The sequence below is a fragment of the Aquarana catesbeiana genome, linkage group LG13 (genome assembly GCF_042186555.1).
Source record: "Aquarana catesbeiana isolate 2022-GZ linkage group LG13, ASM4218655v1, whole genome shotgun sequence".
Taxonomy (NCBI): Eukaryota; Metazoa; Chordata; class Amphibia; order Anura; family Ranidae; genus Aquarana; species Aquarana catesbeiana.
In genome coordinates, this window is record NC_133336.1 from 208,407,689 (window position 1) to 208,427,296 (window position 19,608).

The 19,608-nt window shown below is 44.0% G+C and overlaps 1 protein-coding gene across 1 annotated transcript in view; it reads right to left on the reverse strand.

Annotated features, from left to right (window-relative positions):
- LOC141116659 (NACHT, LRR and PYD domains-containing protein 3-like) overlaps positions 1 to 19,608 on the reverse strand; it is a 384,896-nt gene that overhangs the window by 334,870 nt on the left and 30,418 nt on the right. The window lies entirely within an intron of this gene.

The window sequence follows — 19,608 nt, forward strand, 5'->3', positions numbered from 1 at the left end:
TTTGTATGTGTGCGCTGTAATCTGTTTTGTCCTGTTCCCCGTTTCAGGGATGAATCAAGGCCGATTCTATGCCTGAATTCGGCCCTGAAATGGAGCCAAAGACACACAGCATTTCTGTGCAGTGCGCTCTGCAGCCGCCCCGGATATAGGTGAACCGGCTTCATAGGGAGCCAGTTACATTATCCTGCTATGGGTATTGGATGCAGGGAAACCCGCATTTAATTTGTATAGGTGTGAACCCGGCCTGAATGAGTTCATGCAGACCAGTCCAGATTTATCCCAGGGAGGGAAGGGAAAGACAATGGGATAAGAACACTACTCCTATTTCATACAATGAAAGGTGGAAAGTCCCCAGGTCTACTACTGTCAATAGATGCCAAAAAGGCATTTGACAGGGTAGACTGGGACTTTATGATGAGCACAATTGTGAACCTGGGAATAGGTCCTAAGATGTCAGGATGGATTAAAGCATTATATAAAAACACCATACGGCAGTGGTTCTCAACTCCTGTCCTCAGGACCCACTAACAGGCCAGGTTTTATGTATTACCTTGGGGAGATGCAGACCAGAATACTGCGATCACTGAGCAGCAAATTATATCAAATGTTATGTATTTTGGTTACCTTGCAAACCTGGCCTGTTGGTGGGTCCTGAGGACAGGAGTTGAGAACCACTGCCCTACGGCATCAGTAAAAGTTAATAGGAGCTTGTCTCCATCTTTTGAAATGTTCATTGGAACAAGACAGGGATGTCTGCTCTCGCCCCTTCTGTTTGTACTGTCATTAGAACCCTTACTTGCAACAATAAGAAACAGTGCAGATGTAGGAGGGGTGAGGATTGGGAATTAAGAGCATAAAGTAGCGGCGTACGCCGATGATGTCTTGTTCATTTATTTCATTGATCCTAGAATAACAATACCAAACTTAATAAAAAAATAAAAATATATGGAGAACTGTCCAACCTAAAAATTAATCCAGTAAAATCTGATTTTTTTAATATAAACCTGAGTAAAAAGGAAGAGCAAGACCTACGAGAGGAATTTCCTTTCATATGGGCAAAAATTAGTTTAAAATATCTTGGGATAAAGCTAACTCCATCTGTAGGAGAATTATACCAAGCAAATTATATCCCACTATTAAAACAAGATTAAAATAGAATTGAAGAAAATGGCTATTAGACCTCTCTCCTGGATTGGACGAATAAACACCTTAACCACTTAAGGTGTTTATTCGTCGTCCACCTCACGACGATATACATCGGCAGAATGGCACGGACAGGCAAAGTAACCTATGGGTACGTTACTTGCCTCCCGCGGGCGGGGGGTCCGATCAGACCCCCCAGTGCCTGAGGTGGTTGGTAAAGTTCCCTATGTGATCTGTACTAAGGGGGATGCCATCCATTCATGGCCACCCCCTCGCGATCACTCCTAGCCAATGATATGCTTTCTCTGCCTCTGTAATGTAAACAGAGGCAGAGGAAGTGATGTCATCTCTCCTTGAGTCGGTCTTTTCTGTTCTGGCTCTGAGGAGAGAAGACATAAAGTAAGTCTGTACAACACTACACTAGGGATGAGCCGAACAACCCCCAGTTCGGTTCGCACCAGAACATGCAAACAGGAAAAAAGTTCTTTCGAACACCCGAACACCATTAAAGTCTATGGGACACGAACATGAATAATCAAAAGTGCTAATTTTAAAGGCTTATATGCAAGCTATTGTCATAAAAAGTGTTTGGGGACCTGGGTCCTGCCCCAGGGGACATGGATCAATGCAAAAAAAAGTTTTAAAAACGGCCGTTTTTTCAGGAGCAGTGATTTTATTAATGCTTAAAGTCAAACAATAAAAGTATAATATCCCTTTAAATTTCGTACCTGGGGGTGTCTATAGTATGCCTGTAAAGGGGCGCATGTTTCCCGTGTTTAGAACAGTCTGACAGCAAAATGACATTTGAAAGGAAAAAAGCTATTTAAAACTACTCGCGGCTATTGCATTGCCGGTCCGACAATACACATAGAAGTTCATTGATAAAAACGGCATGGGAATTCCCCACAGGGGAACCCCGAACCAGAGTTAAAAAAAAAAATGACGTGGGGGTCCCCTAAATTCCATACCAGGCCCTTCAGGTCTGGTATGGATATTAAGGGGAACCCCGCGCCAAAAAAAAAAAAAAACGACGTGGGGTCCCCCCAAAAATCCATACCAGACCCTTATCTGAGCACGCAACCTGGCAGGCTGCAGGAAAAGAGGGGGGACGAGAGAGCGCCCCCCCTCCTGAACCATACCAGGCCACATGCCCTCAACATTGGGAGGGTGCTTTTGGGTAGCCCCCAAAACACCTTGTTCCCATGTTGAAGAGGACAAGGGCCTCATCCCCACAACCCTGGCCGGTGGTTGTGGGGGTCTGCGGGTCATCAGAATCTGGAAGCCCCCTTTAACAAGGGGACCCCCAGATCCTGGTCCCCCCATGTGAAATGGTAAGGGGGTCTTGTACCCCTACCATTTCACTAACAAAACTGTCAAAAATGTTAAAAATGACAAGAGACAGTTTTTGACAATTCCTTTATTTAAATGCTTCTTCTTTCTTCTATCTCCCTTCATCTTCTTCTTCTTCTGGTTCTTCTGGCTCTTCTGGTTCTTGCTCCGGCGTTCTCGTCCAGCATCTTCTCCACGGCGTCTTCTATCTTCTTCTCCTCGGGCCGCTCCGCACCCATGGCATGTGGGGAGGCTTCTGCTCTTCTCTTCATCTTCTTCTCTTCTTCATCTTCCTTTCTTCTTCTCTTCTTCTCTTCTTCTCTTCTTCATTTTCTTCTCCGGGCCGCTTCGCATCCATGATGGCATGGAGGGAGGCTCCCGCTGTGTGACGGCGTCTCCTCGTCTGACGGTTCTTAAATAACGGGGGGCAGGGCCAACCGGTGACCCCGCCCCCCTCTGACGCATGGTGACTTGACGGGACTAGGGTCTGAAATGCAAAGGCATTTATAAACTGAACCTACCATCTAGGAGGGGGGACTTTGATAGGGTCCTGTACCAAAAGGAAAAAATGTGGATCTTCTATTTGGACAGTATGCAGCCCCTTGGTTTAAATAATGAATGTAACCTTTCTGTATTCTTGGAACGTTAACTGACTATAAGAATAAAACAACCACTATAACGAGTGGATGGTGACTTTGCGTTTTGGCAAAGATGACCCCCAATATAACTTATGGTCAGCTAATAATGAAATCTTTATTCCAACTTCACTAACTGTTATCTCCATATGGTGTTTTGTCTTCCTAATAAAGTATTAGTTCGGTACTAATATTGGTGGATATTGGGATTTAAATCTCCTTAGATCTGGAGTTGCCCTTTATTCATTGTTGATGGTATTCCCCTCCCCTTTCTTCTAAGGAACGCACCTGCTCTAGAAATTAGAATTGCACTGTTGGTGAATGACGGTCTGTTTGGTGATCAGGTGTGTTAGTTTTAATTGAAGATTGTTCTCATTAGCTTAGCTATTTAAAGCATGGACCCTGATCCATTACGCATGCTCTGAGGAAGCCTGTAACCAGGCGAAACGCGTAAGCATCGGGCCACAGTGTCTGTGGTGACAGGGACCTCTGGCTGTGTACATGCACCTAAAACCCTCTCCACTCTAATCTAGCGCTGCGTTTTTGCCGGCAGCTGAACAGTCTGAAGCAGTCCTGAAAGGTTTTTCCCCATTTACCAATCACCCTTGAACCTGGATACTGCTCTCCACAGCTTGCTCCATCTCAGCCCCTGAACACTGCCTGACTTAGGATGTGAACTCTGCGGCTCACCGTAGGCTGTGAAGCTGAACCAAGTAACTCAGACGTGAGTGCAGTGTTATTCAGTGAGCGAGGAGACCATGCACGGACGGGAGTCTGAAGCAGGAGAGAGAACCAACAATCCTGGGATCCCTGGCGGGTGAGCTCTAAACACATCCCACTATTTGGGGAATGAATATATGGTAATTAGTGACTGTTATATCACGCTGGGGTTATTTGGAAGTTCAGATTAATTAAGGGCTGATCTCGGCACCGCACTGCAAACAATTCCAGTCGGGAACTGTATCTGTAAAGTGGATGATTAACCTAATCCCTTTAACATAACCCATACAGGCAAATGCTTCTATCATATACCCAATGGATGTCGTAACAATGCTTGTCCTAGTTAGTGCCTTTTTGGACTATTGAAAGCACATTGGACCCGGGTCTTTGAGATTTTTGTCTGTACGTGTATGGCTGATGTCAGTGTAAGAGGTGTTTAATAGGTATGGTGGCCACCCAAGTCTCTTAAGACGTCAGTCTTATTTTAATTATATGTTATTAGTAGTTGCAATTTGATGTGGAAGAGTTATCTGTAATATATTTGGCTTTTCTAAATTTGTTTGTTTTTTGATAACTAATTAAAGATTTATTATTAAATATGTTAGTGGGTCCTTGTTGAAGAACTGCTTTACAGAGTATTCTCTGGTTTCTTTTTTTGTAGCAGATGAGAAAGGAGGAACATTGGTGGGGCAGATGAGCAGGGGGTTACAGTGGTGGGACAGAGGAGCAGGAGTTTACAGTGATAGGGCAGATGAGAAAGGGGGTACATTGGTGGGGCAGAGGAGAAAGGGGGTTATAGTGGTGGGACAGATGAGCAGGGGGGTTCAGTGTTGGGCCAGATAAGAAGGGGGTTACAGTGGTGGGAAAGATAAGCAGGGGAGTTCAGTGTTGGGAAAGGGGTTCAGCAGTGGGACAGAAAAGCAGGTGGGTACAGTGGTGGGGGACATGTGAAAGGAGGTGCATTGGTGGGACAGATGAGGATGGGGTTACAGTGGTGGGACAGAAGAGCAGGGGGTACAGTGGTGGGGCAGATGTGCAGGGGGGTACAGTGGTGGGGCAGAAGAGCAGGGGGTACAGTGGTGGGGCATATGTGCAGGGCAGTACAGTGGTGGGGCAGATGAGCAGGGGGTACAGTAGTGAGGCAGATGTGCAGGAGGTTACAGTGATGGGGCAGATGAGAAAGGGGTACATTGGTGGGGCAGATGAGAAAGGGGGTTACAGTGGTGGGACAAAAGAGCAGGGGGTACAGTGGTGGGGCAGATGTGCAGGGGGTACAGTGGTGGGACAGAAGAGCAGGGGGTACAGTGGTGGGGCATATGTGCAGGGTAGTACAGTGGTGGGGCAGGTGAGCAGGGGGTACAGTAGTGAGGCAGATGTGCAGGAGGTTACAGTGATGGGGCAGATGAAAAAGGGGGTACATTGGTGGGGCAGATGAGAAAGGGGGTTACAGTGGTGGGACAGATGAGCAGAGAAACAGAGGTGGGACAGATATGCAGGAGGTACAGTGGTGGGGCAGATGAGAAAGCGGGTTACAGTGGTGGGACAGATGAGCAAGGGGTTCAGTGTTGGGCCAGATGAGAAGGGGGTTACAGTGGTGGGAAAGATAAGCAGGGGGTTAAGTGTTGGGGCAGATGCAAAGGGGGTTCAGTGGTGGAACAGAAAAGCAGGGGGTAGAGCACTGGGGCAGATGTGAAAGGAGGTGTATTTGTGGGACAGATGAGCATGGGGTTACAGTGGTTGGGCAGAAGAGCAGGGGCTACAGTGGTGGGGCAGATGAGAAAGGGGGAACATTATTGGGGCAGACGCACAGGGGGTTACAGTGGTGGGGCAGATGAGCAGGGGGTAAAGTGGTGGGGCAGATGTGCAGGAGGTTACAGTGATGGGGCAGATGAGAAAGGGGGAGTATTGGTGGGACAGATGAGCATGAGGGTTACAGTGGTTGGGCAGAAGAGCAGGGGCTACAGAGGTGGGGCAGATGTACAGAGGTACAGTGGCAGGGCAGAGGAGAAAGAAGGTACATTGGTGGGACAGATGAGTAGGGGGAACAGAGGTGGGACAGTGTGTTGCGTTTGTTAAAAATATGATTTTTTTTATATTAATCAGACATAAGATAAATGGGACAATATTACAATAGTGATTTGGTCAGATTACTGTCAGTTTTTTGGCTTGAGTAGGTTTCTCAAACAAATGCTGTTTTATACAATGGGGGTAGATATTATTGTTGTATTCAATTGACAGTTCAATTAACAGGCTATTGTCTCTATAGCTACATTAAACAAGTAAGACATTACTTGTTTGAGATTCTTTCAGCTTTCAAACTGAAAGAATGACTGTTAAATTACTGTCTTTTTTTGAGTAGACAATGGTACGTAGATACCATTTTTGTATTCAATTGACAGTTTTCAACAGTCCATTGTTTCTACAGCTACAGTAAACAGCTATGTTTTCTGTTGTTTGGTAACTATGGTAAACAGCCTGACACATAAAGGGGTGAGTAGAGACAGATACACACACACACACCATGATGCTGTAACATCTGAAGCCACTCATGATAGAAGAAACTTGCTCCAGGAGAATCGTTGCCAATGAAGATCACGAACATACAGTAACAGAAGATAAGTAACCTTTAGGTGTATTTGTACTATTATAGGCTATTACTATTATAGGCTATTATAGGCTGTTCATTTTGCTTGTTATAGATATCTGTCAGTCTTGTATTTTATTCCTAATATTGTAATAGTTTTTGTATGTACAGCATCTTTGTATAGTAAAAGCACATTTACACATTGCAGAAATCTCAGCTTCCTTGCTGATACCACAGAGTAACCCTGCTAGATAGACGCAAGCAAAACATTTGGGGGCTTGTCCGGGATCTGTGCTATAATTCAACTGAAGCAGACGTGTTTTTCTGTAGTGTGTTATGTAGCTTGTGCTAGATAAAATGCTGCATAAGCTGTTTAGGAAAAGCAAGGCTGCAGAGGGTTCTGGTGGCCAAAAGGAAGTGTGCAGCTTACCTATCTGGGCCAGAGACAATGAGTGGGAGCCTCTTGCTAAAGAATTTGTGAAGTATGCTTCTCCCTTGAAGCTGGCTTGGGGTGATAAAGTCTCAGATCATTTTGTAGATTTCAGCCTTAATTGGATTTAAGTAAAAAAAGAGAACAGGACAGTGTCCACAGTGGGTTGGCACTTCCTTAATGCTATTTATACAGAATCACATAGAAGGGAGAAGGCAGAGACAGAAGTTAAGGTATTAACCACTTCAGCCCCAGATGGATTTACCCCCTTCCTGACCAGAACACTTTTTACAATTTGGCACTGCGTCGCTTTAACTGCTAATTGCGCGGTCATGCAATGCTGTACCCAAACGAAATTTGCGTTCTTTTCTTCCCACAAATAGAGCTTTCTTTTGATGGTATTTGATCACCTCTGCCGTTTTTATTTTTTGCGCTATAAATGGAAAAAGACCAAAATTTTTGAAAAAAAATGATATTTTCTACTTTTTGTTATAAAAAAAAATCCAATAAACTAAATTTTAGTCATACATTTAGGCCAAAATGTATTCGGCCACATGTCTTTGGTAAAAAAAATGTCAATAATTGTATATTTATTGGTTTGCGCAAAAGTTATAGCGCCTACAAACTAGGGTACATTTTCTGAAATATACACAGCCTTTAATTTATGACTGCCTATGTCATTTCTTGAGGTGCTAAAATGGCAGGGCAGTACAAAACCCCCACAAATGACCCCATTTTGGAAAGTAGACACCCCAAGGAAATTGCTGAGAGGCATGTTGAGCCCATTAAATATTATTTTTTTGTCCCAAGTGATTGAATAATGACAAAAAAAAATTACAAAAAGTTGTCACTAAATGATATATTGCTCACACAGGCCATGGGCATATGTGGAATTGCACCCCAAAATATATTCAGCTGCTTCTCCTGAGTACGGGGATACCACATGTGTGGGGCTTTTTGGGAGCCTAGCCGTGTACAGGGCACCAAAAACCAATCACCGCCTTCAGGATTTCTAAGGGCGTAAATTTTTGATTTTACTCCTCACTACCTATCACAGTTTTGAAGGCCATAAAATGCCCAGATGGCATAAAACCCCCCAAATGACCCCATTTTCGAAAGTAGACACCCCAAGCTATTTGCTTTGAGGCACGTTGAGTCCATGGAATATTTTATATTTTGACACAAGTTGCGGGAAAGAGACACTTTTATTTTTTTGCACAAAGTTGTCACTAAATGATATATTGCTCACACAGGCCATAGGCATATGTGGAATCGCACCCCAAAATACATTTAGCTGCTTCTCCTGAGTATGGGGATACCACATGTTTGGGACTTTTTAGGAGCCTAGCCGCGTACGGGGCCCCGAAAACCAATCACCGCCTTCAGGATTTCTAAGGGTGTAAATTTTTGACTGTCCTGGCATTTTATGCACAACATTTAGAAGCTTATGTCACACACCACCCACTCTCCTAACCACTTGAAGACAAAGCCCTTTCTGACACTTTTTGTTTACATGAAAAATTATTTTTTTTGCAAGAAAATTACTTTGAACCCCCAAACATTATATATTTTTTAAAGCAAAGGCCCTACAGATTAAAATGGTGGGGGTTTCATTTTTTTTTCACACAGTATTTGCGCAGCGATTTTCCAAACGCATTTTTTGGGGAAAAAACACACTTTTTAAATTTTATTGCACTAAAACGCACTATATTGCCCAAATGTTTGATGAAATAAAAAAGATGATCTTAGGCCGAGTACATGGATACCAAACATGACATGCTTTAAAATTGCATACAAATGTGCAGTGGTAGCAAAATAAATACATTTTTAAAAGTCTTTAAAAGCCTTTACAGGTTACCACTTTAGATTTACAGAGGAGGTCTACTGCTAAAATTACTGCCCTCGATCTGTCCTTCTCGGTGATACCTCACATGCATGGTGCAATTGCTGTTTACATTTGATGCCAGACGGACGCTTGCATTCGCCTTAGCGTGAGAGCAGGGAGGGACAGGGGTGCTTTTTTTTTTTTTTTTTTTTTTTCTTTATTATTTTTTTGCTTTTTTATCCTATTTTTAAACTGTTCCTTTCTTTTTTAAAATCATTTTTATTGTTATCTCAGGGAATGTAAATATCCCCTATGATAGCAATAGGTAGTGACAGGTACTCTTTTTTGAAAAAATTGGGGTCTATTAGACCCTAGATCTCTCCTCTGCCCTCAGAGCATCTGACCACACCAAGATCGGTGTGATAAAATGCTTCCCCAATTTCCCAATGGCGCTGTTTACATCCGGCGAAATCGAAGTCATGAAATGCTCGTAGCTTCCGGTTTTTTAGGCCATAGAGATGTTTGGAGCCACTCTGGTCTCTGATCAGCTCTATGGTCAGCTGGCTGAATCACCGGCTGCATTCTCAGGTTCCCTGTTGAGACAGGAGAGCCAGAGAAAAACACGGAAGACGGTGGGGGGGCATTCCCTCCCACGGCTTGTAAAAGCAGTCTAGAGGCTAATTAGCCACTAGGATTGCTTTTACATGAAAGCCGACCGCTGGCTGAAAAGAATGATACCAAGATGATACCTAAACCTGCAGGCATCATTCTGGTATAACCACTCAAAGTCGTGAATGGCGTACCTGAAGACAAAAAAATGGTTAACAATAAAGCACAGTAAACGGTAAAGTATAAAAAATTGCATAACTGAAAAGCAAACTTGATAAAACATAATAACAATAAAACAATGCAGAATAGAATACAGTAAAAAAGAGCAGAACAATAGAGAGAGAATAGAGAGAGAGAGAGAACAATGAAACAACAACTATTTTTTTTTTAAATATTTTTGTTTGTGTTTTTTTTTTTTTACACTTTTTTTGTAACTAACTTTTATAACTGTAACCGGTTCCAGGTTCGGGTCTCTCAAAATGTGATGGCATCTTGGGAGACCCTGTGAAAGTTTGCCTAGTCTGGATCATAGGGATCAGGCCTGACTCTGCGAACGCTGCAGTTATGCGTTTAGTGTTTTGTAAGTGACAGTGATCGATCGATACTGCACTTGGGTGGGCTGGGCCGGGAGGAGGGGCAAAACGCAGGTGCTAGCAGGTATCTGGGCTGATCCTGCTAACACTGCGTTTTTGGGAACCCTAAACTGCTGGGGACGCTAGTATAGATCTGATCGGATCAGATATTGATCCATTTAGATACTATACCACTAAGGGAGGTGTACGGTGCATGCGTGGGTGTTAGCGGTACTGGCGCTAACCTGACACTGCCTGGGGCTGGTGCTTGCCAGTTCACCAAAATGCTACCAAAAAAACTGTTAGCGATCGCAGGGATCAGGCCTGACTCTGCGAACGCTGCAGTTATGCGGTTAGTGTTTTGTAAGTGACAGTGATCGATCGATAGTGCATTTGGGTGGGCTGGGCGGAGGGGCAAAACGCAGGTGCTAGCAGGTATCTGGGCTGATCCAGCTAACACTGCATTTTTGGGAACCCTAAACTGTTGTGGACACTAGTATAGATCTGATCGGATCAGATATTGATCCATTCAGATACTATACCACTAAGGGAGGCGTATACAGAGTGCGTGGGTGTTAGCGGCACTGGCACTAATCTGACGCTGCCTGGGGCGACGCATATCACCGCCGGGCGATCAGGGGGCTAAACCTTTATTAGGTAATAAACGGCGGGTGCCCTGACACTATAAAAAATAAACGAACTAACCAGCGTCATCCGTAACACTTATGCGGTGATCAGTGGTGAAAGGGTTAACTAGGGGGCAATCAAGGGGTTAAAACATTTATTAGATAGTATATGGGGGTCCCTGTCGCTATAAAACGCTGACGGCGAACCTAAATATTTACCTCCCTAACTAGCGTCACCATTGACACTAATACAGCGATCAGAAAAATGATCGCTTAGCGACACTGGTGACGGGGGGTGATCAAGGGGTTAAATCTTTATTAGGGGGTTAGGGGGGTACCCTAGACCTAAAGGGGCTAACAGTAACTGTCCTACCACACTAACTGTCACAAACTGACACCATGCAGTAATCAGAAAAAACTGCTTGGTGTCAGTGTGACAGGGGGAGGGGTGATTAGGGGGTGATCGGGGGGGATCGGGGCGTAAAGGGGGGTGTAAAGTGTGCCTGGCATGTTCTACTGTGTGTGTTGTGTTGTGCAACTCACTCAGATGTCTTCTCTCCTCGGTGCCGGAATGGAAACTGCCAAGCTGAGGAGAGATGACATAATTTCCTCTGCCTCTGTGTACTATACAGAGGCAGGGGAATGATCTCATTGGCTGGGAGCGATCACGGGGGGGGGCACAAATGGATGGTCTCCCCCTCGCCTCTCATCGCTCCCAGACCAAAGCCGACCACCTCGGGCACCGGGGGGGTCCGATCAGACCCCCTGCCCGTGGGAAGGCAATCACGTACCAGGTATGTGATTTTCCCTGCCCGTGCCATTCAGTATATCTGCGTGAGGCGGTCGGCAAGTGGTTAAAAGACCAGCTAGCAGTTGCTTCAGAGTGTGTGCGTTCAACTGCTAGTCGGGCTGATGATTTGCAAGAGCGGTGTGCAGCCCTCATGACCAAATCAATTAATGCCTTAAGGAAAAGGAAGGGCCGTAAACCTGTTACTAATGCCAGGGTACGTGCCATTGTCACATCCCAAAATTGGGATTGTGAGGATGTGCTCTCCTCAAATGATAGTGAGGATGAGGAGATAGAGTTTGATATTTCACATGATGATCTGCTAGTGCAAAAGAAAAAGTATGCCAGACCTCTCATTACTAAACATAGGAAACGGCAACATGATAGAGAGGATATGGCAGATGGGGAGGTGCATTATTGCAACCCCAGAGATGTTGAATTTGAAGAAGTACGGGAGTTTACACTGAACTCCATGAGCTGGCAAAACAATACAAACAAAGGTAAGGGGAACCCCTAGTGAGGTGGCTCATACACTTATGGGATGAAGGGGTGGACAGTGTTGTTTTGTCAGGTAAGGAAGCAGTGACTATGGGAGTGTTAACCCATGATCCACAATTGCGTCAGGCAATGCAAAAAGCCCAAGAGTTTAGAGTGAATTTTTCACTGTTAGACCTCGTGAGAGATGAAATAGTCCGAGTATACACTAGTCCTACTGACCTGGAAAATACCTACTCATGGAGAGCAATAGGAGAGGGTATTTCTCAGGTTACGTGAGATGGGTTGTATAACCGGATTAAATATGTTTCCACATTATTATTAATATGATTAAACAGCAAGATTCATGAAGCCACAACCCTTTTAAGCCAGTTGGGGGAGCTAGAGGAGACTAAAACAAAACCTGTCAGGGCAGTAGATAAGGTCAAGGTCAGACAGGAAGAATACAAGCAGAAAAGAACAGAGAAGAAAGGGAATGGGGTAGAGAAGGAGGTGAAGAGAAAACCAGGTTTGTTATTTCTAGGAAAGAAATGTGGGTGGACCTTTTAAAGGCAGGAGTACCTAAAGATGAGATAGTTGGGATTTCTACTACAGAAATGCTGACGAGGTGGAAACATTTAGTAGGGCAATTGTCAGGGTTAGAAACACTACTCCTAGTGAAGGTAACATCAGCCTAGACTTAGAGGAAACAGAACAGACCCCTCCTGTTAGCCCCAAACCAATTCCCAAAACTGAACATGAACCCAAACCCAAATCCCTTTATCCTGGGGAGGAATTAGAGAGAATCAGAAAAGGGGATTGGGAGGTTCCTTATCCTTTATGAAGGGAAGGTGAGTCTCCTGTAATAGCCATGAGGGCAGTGACAGCAGGAGACCGATGCCCATGTGCACCTGTCACTGTATAGTGGGGGAAGTCATCTTCTCCTACATATGTAATGGCTTTAGTATAGAATGGATTGAACCACTGAAGGAAAGAATTATCAATAATTGCCTTCAAAAAGTTGCCAACATCCCGAATTAGTGGAAAAAATAAGACCCCTAAGTTAAGGAACTTATATACCCCCCAGTATAATGGGACTTTGTAGGCAAACCATACATGGATTAGATAAAAAATGTTTTATTTAATTGAAAGATCATAAAAACAAGATACATTTAGTAATAGATCTCAACAGGATTATTTATACAATAAAATTTGCTATCCTGTGAATAATTATTTGTATACTTCCATTCATAACAGAATATTTTCTCTAGAAGCCTGACATGTTTCAGGACGATGTCCCTTCTTCAGAGGCATATTGCAGAGAGAAAAGTCGCATATATAGGAGATACATTCTGAAATAACAAATGAAAACAATTTGCACAGAGAGAACAATATGAACCACAAAGGTTTAGTAACCTAACAACCCACCATGTCCACCATACATACCAACAAGAAGTTTTCAAGAATGAAAGATACATATATGACTGCACCCCAACATGCAATTTGGTATAGGGTAGCAGACTAGATCCTTTTAAATGAAAAACGCACTGGTTGTCGGCTGATCAGCCAGTGTAAGATGAAAGCTATCCGTCGGCTTCAGAAATGGCCTTGCAAAGGCCCCCCAAAAAAGGAAGGACAACCCCGTTGGCTCCCAGATTGCCCTTTAACCACTTGCCGACCGCCTCACGCCTATATACGTGAGCAGAATGGCACGGGCAGGCAAAATCACGTACCTGGTACGTGATTGCCTTCCCGCGGGTGGGGGGTCCGATCGGACCCCCCTCCCGGTGCCAGCGGCGGTCGGCATTTGGCTGGGAGATTTGAGAGACGAGGAGGAGGCCATCCGATCGTGGCCCCCCCCTCACGATTGCTCCCAGCCAATGAGAAACATCCCCTGCCTCTGTATAGTACACAGAGGCAGAGGATGTGATGTCATCTCTCCTTGGCTCGGGAGTTCCGTTCCAGCGCCGAGGAGAGAAGACATGTGAGTGAGTGCACAACACTACACAACACAGTAGAACATGCCAGGCACACTAAACACCCCCGATCCCCCCCGATCGCCCCCCGATCCCCCCAATCACCCCCCCTGTCACAAACTGACACCAAGCAGGTTTTTTTTTTTTTCTGATTACTGCATAGTGTCAGTTTGTGACAGTTAGAAGTGGTAGGGCAGTGAGTATTAGCCCCCTGTAGGTCTAGGGTACCCCCCTAACCCCCCCTAATAAAGTTTTAACCCCTTGATCACCCCCTGTCACCAGTGTCGCTAAGCAATCATTTTTCTGATCGCTGTATTAGTGTCGCAGGTGACGCTAGTTAGGGAGGTAAATATTTAGGTTCGCCGTCAGCGTTTTATAGCATCAGGGACCCCCATATACTATCTAATAAATGTTTTAACCCCTTGATTGCCCCCTAGTTAACCCTTTCACCACTGATCACCGTATAAGTGTTACGGGTGACGCTGGTTAGTTCGTTTATTTTTTATAGTGTCAGGGCACCCGCCGCTCATTACCGAATAAAGGTTTAGCCCCCTGATCGCCCGGAGGTTATATGCGTCGCCCCAGGCAGCGTCAGATTAGCACCAGTACCGCTAACACCCACGCACGCAGCATACGCCTCCCTTAGTGGTATAGTATCTGAACGGATCAATAGCTGATCCGATCAGATCTATACTAGCGTCCCCAGCAGTTTAGGGTTCCCAAAAACGCAGTGTTAGCAGGATCAGCCCAGATACCTGCTAGCACCTGTGTTTTGCCCCTCCGCCCGGCCCAGCCCACCCAAGTGCAGTATCAATCGATCACTGTCACTTACAAAACACTAAACGCATAACTGCAGCGTTCACAGAGTCAGGCCTGATCCCTGCGATCGCTAACAGTTTTCTTGGTAGCGTTTTGGTGAACTGGCAAGCACCAGCCCCAGGCAGCGTCAGGTTAGCGCCAGTACCGCTAACACCCACGCATGCACCGTACACCTCCCTTAGTGGTATAGTATCTGATCGGATCAATATCTGATCCAATCAGATCTATACTAGCGTCCCCAGCAATTTAGGGTTCCCAAAAACGCAGTGTTAGCGGGATCAGCCCAGATACCTGCTAGCACCTGCGTTTTGCCCCTCCGCCCGGCCCAGCCCAGCCCACCCAAGTGCAGTATCGATCAATCACTGACACTTACAAAACACTAAATGCATAACTGCAGCGTTCGCAGAGTCAGGCCTGATCCCTGCGATCGCTAACAGTTTTTTTTGTAGTGTTTTGGTGAACTGGCAAGCACCAGTGGCCTAGTACACCCCGGTCGTAGTCAAACCAGCACTGCAGTAACACTTGGTGACGTGGCGAGTCCCATAAGTGCAGTTCAAGCTGGTGAGGTGGCAAGCACAAGTAGTGTCCCGCTGCCACCAAAAAGACAAACACAGGCCCGCCGTGCCCATAGTGCCCTTCCTGCTGCATTCGCCAATCCTAATTGGGAACCCACCGCTTCTGCAGCGCCCGTACTTCCCCCATTCACATCCCCAACCAAATGCAGTCGGCTGCATGAGAGGCATTTTTATGTCCTCCCGAGTACCCCTACCCAGCGAACCCCCCCAAAAAAGATGTTGTGTCTGCAGCAAGCGCGGATATAGGCGTGACACCAGCTATTATTGTCCCTCCTGTCCTGACAATCCTGGTCTTTGCATTGGTGAATGTTTTGAACGCTACCATTCACTAGTTGAGTATTAGCGTAGGGTACAGCATTGCACAGACTAGGACACACTTTCACAGGGTCTCCCAAGATGCCATCGCATTTTGAGAGACCCGAACCTGGAACCGGTTACCGTTATAAAAGTTACAAGTTTGCAAAAAAAACACAAACAAAAATTAAAAAAAATAGTTGTCGTTTTATTGTTCTCTCTCTCTCTATTCTCTCTCTGGTGTTCTGCTCTTTTTTACTGTGTTCTATTCTGCAATGTTTTATTGTTATTATGTTTTATCATGTTTGCTTTTCAGGTATGCAATTTTTTATACTTTACTGTTTACTGTGCTTTATTGTTAACCATTTTTTTGTCTTCAGGTACGCCATTCACGACTTTGAGTGGTTATACCAGAATGATGACTGCAGGTTTAGGTATCATCTTGGTATCATTCTTTTCAGCCAGCGGTCGGCTTTCATGTAAAAGCAATCCTAGCGGCTAATTAGCCTCTAGACTGCTTTTACAAGCAGTGGGAGGGAATGCCCCCCCACCGTCTTCCGTGTTTTTCTCTGGCTCTCCTGTCTCAACAAGGAACCTGAGAAAGCAGCCGGTGATTCAGCCAGCTGACCATAGAGCTGATCAGAGACCAGAGTGGCTCCAAACATCTCTATGGCCTAAGAAACCGGAAGCTACGAGCATTTCGTGACTTAGATTTCGCCGGATGTAAACAGCGCCATTGGGAAATTGGGAAAGCATTTTATCACACCGATCTTGGTGTGGTCAGATGCTTTGAGGGCAGAGGAGAGATCTAGGGTCTAATAGACCCCAATTTTTTCAAAAAAGAGTACCTGTCACTACCTATTGCTATCATAGGGGATATTTACATTCAAATGATTTAAAAAAAAAAATGAAAGGAACAATTTAAAAATAAGATAAAAAAGCAAAAAAATAATAAAGAAAAAAAAAAAAGCACCCCTGTCCCCCCTGCTCTCGCGCTAAGGCGAACGCAAGCGTCAGTCTGGCGTCAAATGTAAACAGCAATTGCACCATGCATGTGAGGTATCACCGCGAAGGTCAGATCGAGGGCAGTATTTTTAGCAGTAGACCTCCTCTGTAAATCTAAAGTGGTAACCTGTAAAGGCTTTTAAAAACTTTTAAAAATGTATTAATTTTGTTGCCACTGCACGTTTGTGCGCAATTTTAAAGCATGTCATGTTTGGTATCCATGTACTCGGCTTAAGATCATCTTTTTTATTCCATCAAACATTTGGGCAATATAGTGTGTTTTAGTGCATTAAAATTTTAAAAAGTGTGTTTTTTCCACAAAAACTGCGTTTGAAAAATCGCTGCGCAAATACCGTGTGAAAAAAAAAAATGAAACACCCACCATTTTAATCTGTAGGGCATTTGCTTTAAAAAAATATATAATGTTTGGGGGTTCAAAGTAATTTTCTTGCAAAAAAAATAATTTTTTCACGTAATCAAAAAGTGTCAGAAAGGGTTTTGTCTTCAAGTGGTTAGAAGAGTGGATGATGTGTGACATAAGCTTCTAAATGTTGTGCATAAAATGCCAGGATAGTTCAAACCCCCCCCAAATGACCCCATTTTGGAAAGTAGACACCCCAAGCTATTTGCTGAGAGTCATGTCGAGTCCATGGAATATTTTATATTGTGACACAAGTTGCGGGAAAGAGACAATTTTTTTTTTTTTGCACAAAGTTGTCACTAAATGATATATTGCTCAAACATGCCACGGGGATATATGAAATTACACCCCAAAATACATTCTGCTGCTTCTCCTGAGTACGGGGATACCACATGTGTGGGACTTTTTGGGATCCTAGCCACGCACGGGACCCCGAAAACCAAGCACCGCCTTCAGGCTTTCTAAGGGCGTAAATTTTTGATTTCACTCTTCACTGCCTATCACAGTTTCAGAGGCCATGGAATGCCCAGGTGGCACAAAACCCCCCCAAATGACCCCATTTTGGAAAGTAGACACCCCAAGCTATTTGCTGAGAGGTATAGTGAGTATTTTGCAGACCTCACTTTTTGTCACAAAGTTTTGAAAATTGAAAAAAGAAAAAAAAAATTTTTTTTCTGGTCTTTCTTCATTTTCAAAAACAAATGAGAGCTGCAAAATACTCACCATGCCTCTCAGCAAATAGCTTGGGGTGTCTACTTTCCAAAATGGGGTCATTTGGGGGGGTTTTGTGCCATCTTGGCATTTTATGGCCTTCAAAACTGTGATAGGTAGTGAGGCGTGAAATCAAAAATTTATGCCCTTAGAAATCCTGAAGGCGGTGCTTGGTTTTCGGGGCCCCGTACGCGGCTAGGCTCCCAAAAAGTCCCACACATGTGGTATCTCCGTACTCAGGAGAAGCAGCTGAATGTATTTTGGGGTGCAATTCCACATATGCCCATGGCCTGTGTGAGCAATATATCATTTAGTGACAACTTTTTGTAATTTTTTTTTTGTCATTATTCAATCACATGGGACAAAAAAATAAATATTCAATGGGTTCAACAAGCCTCTCAGCAATTTCCTTGGGGTGTCTACTTTCCAAAATGGGGTCATTTGGGGGGGTTTGTACTGCCCTGCTATTTTAGCACCTCAAGAAATGACATAGGCAGTCATAAACTAAAAGCTGTGTAAATTCCAGAAAATGTACTCTAGTTTGTAGACGCTATAACTTTTGCGCAAACCAATAAATATACGCTTATTGACATTTTTTTTTACCAAAGACATGTGGCCGAATACATTTTGGCCTAAATGTATGACTAAAATTTAGTTTATTGGATTTTTTTTATAACAAAAAGTAAAAAATATCATTTTTTTTCAAAATTTTCGGTCTTTTTCCGTTTATAGCGCAAAAAATAAAAAGGGCAGAGGTGATCAAATACCATCAAAAGAAAGCTCTATTTGTGTGAAGAAAAGGACGCAAATTTCGTTTGGGTACAGCATTGCATGACCGCGCAATTAGCAGTTAAAGCGATGCAGTGCCGAATTGTAAAAAGACCTCTGGTCAGGAAGGGGGTAAAATCTTCCGGGGCTGAAGTGGTTAAAAGAGAGGAAAATAAGCTTATGAGTAATTTTCTCAAAAGACCATAAATTTGCATATATCCTATACATCTTTTGTTATCCATTCACCCAAAAGAAAGGGAAGACTTTTTTCTTTATTTATGCAAAGAATGTGAGGACCATAGATTGTGGCTAATGTTTCAGTATATCAGGATCATGGTCTCTAGAATATAGAAAGGAAGACATACTGACAGGCCTGCTGGATATAGGGGATTAATGATGAGCCCTTTTTAATTGAAGAAGAATTAAATGTAGATTAATCAATTAATCACATCAGTGAGCCATTAGTCAAGTAAGTATAGAGCAGGCAAGTAAGAAGAGTATGGCAAAGTATGCTTAATTTGACAAAGTATGCTTCATTTTGTCTCATAGAGAGGTGTCACAGAGCGGTAAAACATCCAGTTCAGAGGAGAGGAAATTTTAGTCTTACTTACTTATTAGATGCAAGGATGGTATTTAGGCAGCTGGAACGAAAAGCGTCCTGAGGGTTAGATGGTGGGATAGCACACTGGGCAGAACGCCAAGACGCGGCTTAAATAGCCGCCGGCGCCTGCGCAGTGAGATTCCAACCAGAGGTGTCAGCAGAGGAAGGAATATCACTCTGCAGTATGCGCATGCGTCAGACGGAGCGACGCATACAGGGAGGGCGGATATCCGGAGATCCTAGTGGAGAGGAAACTCCGGAGTCATGCTGTCCCAGGGGGTGGTGTCATCGCGCATTGCGCAGCGCATGACAGCATCCTGTCAGACTAGTACTTGTGAGCATAAAGAACTGGGCTGAAGCATTTAAAGAAAAGAGAGAGAAAGCAATCATATGGACAAAGGGAGAGGAGAAGGAGGAGGGGAGAGAATAGAAAGAGGCAATGGAAAAAAGAAAAAAGGGGGGAGGAAAGAAAAGGGGAAAAGTAAATTAGATTGAAAAGGAGGATTGAAAGAAAAAGGGGAAAAGTGAGTTAGATTGAAAAAGAGGATGGAAATATATATGAAGCAATATATGAAAATGAATAAAAGATATAAATGAAAAAATGTGTAAAAAATATGGAAAAATAAATATGAAAAAAAAATATATATAAAAATCATAAAGTTCGAATCAACATTGATTCCATTTAATTTATCAACCTAAGGGAG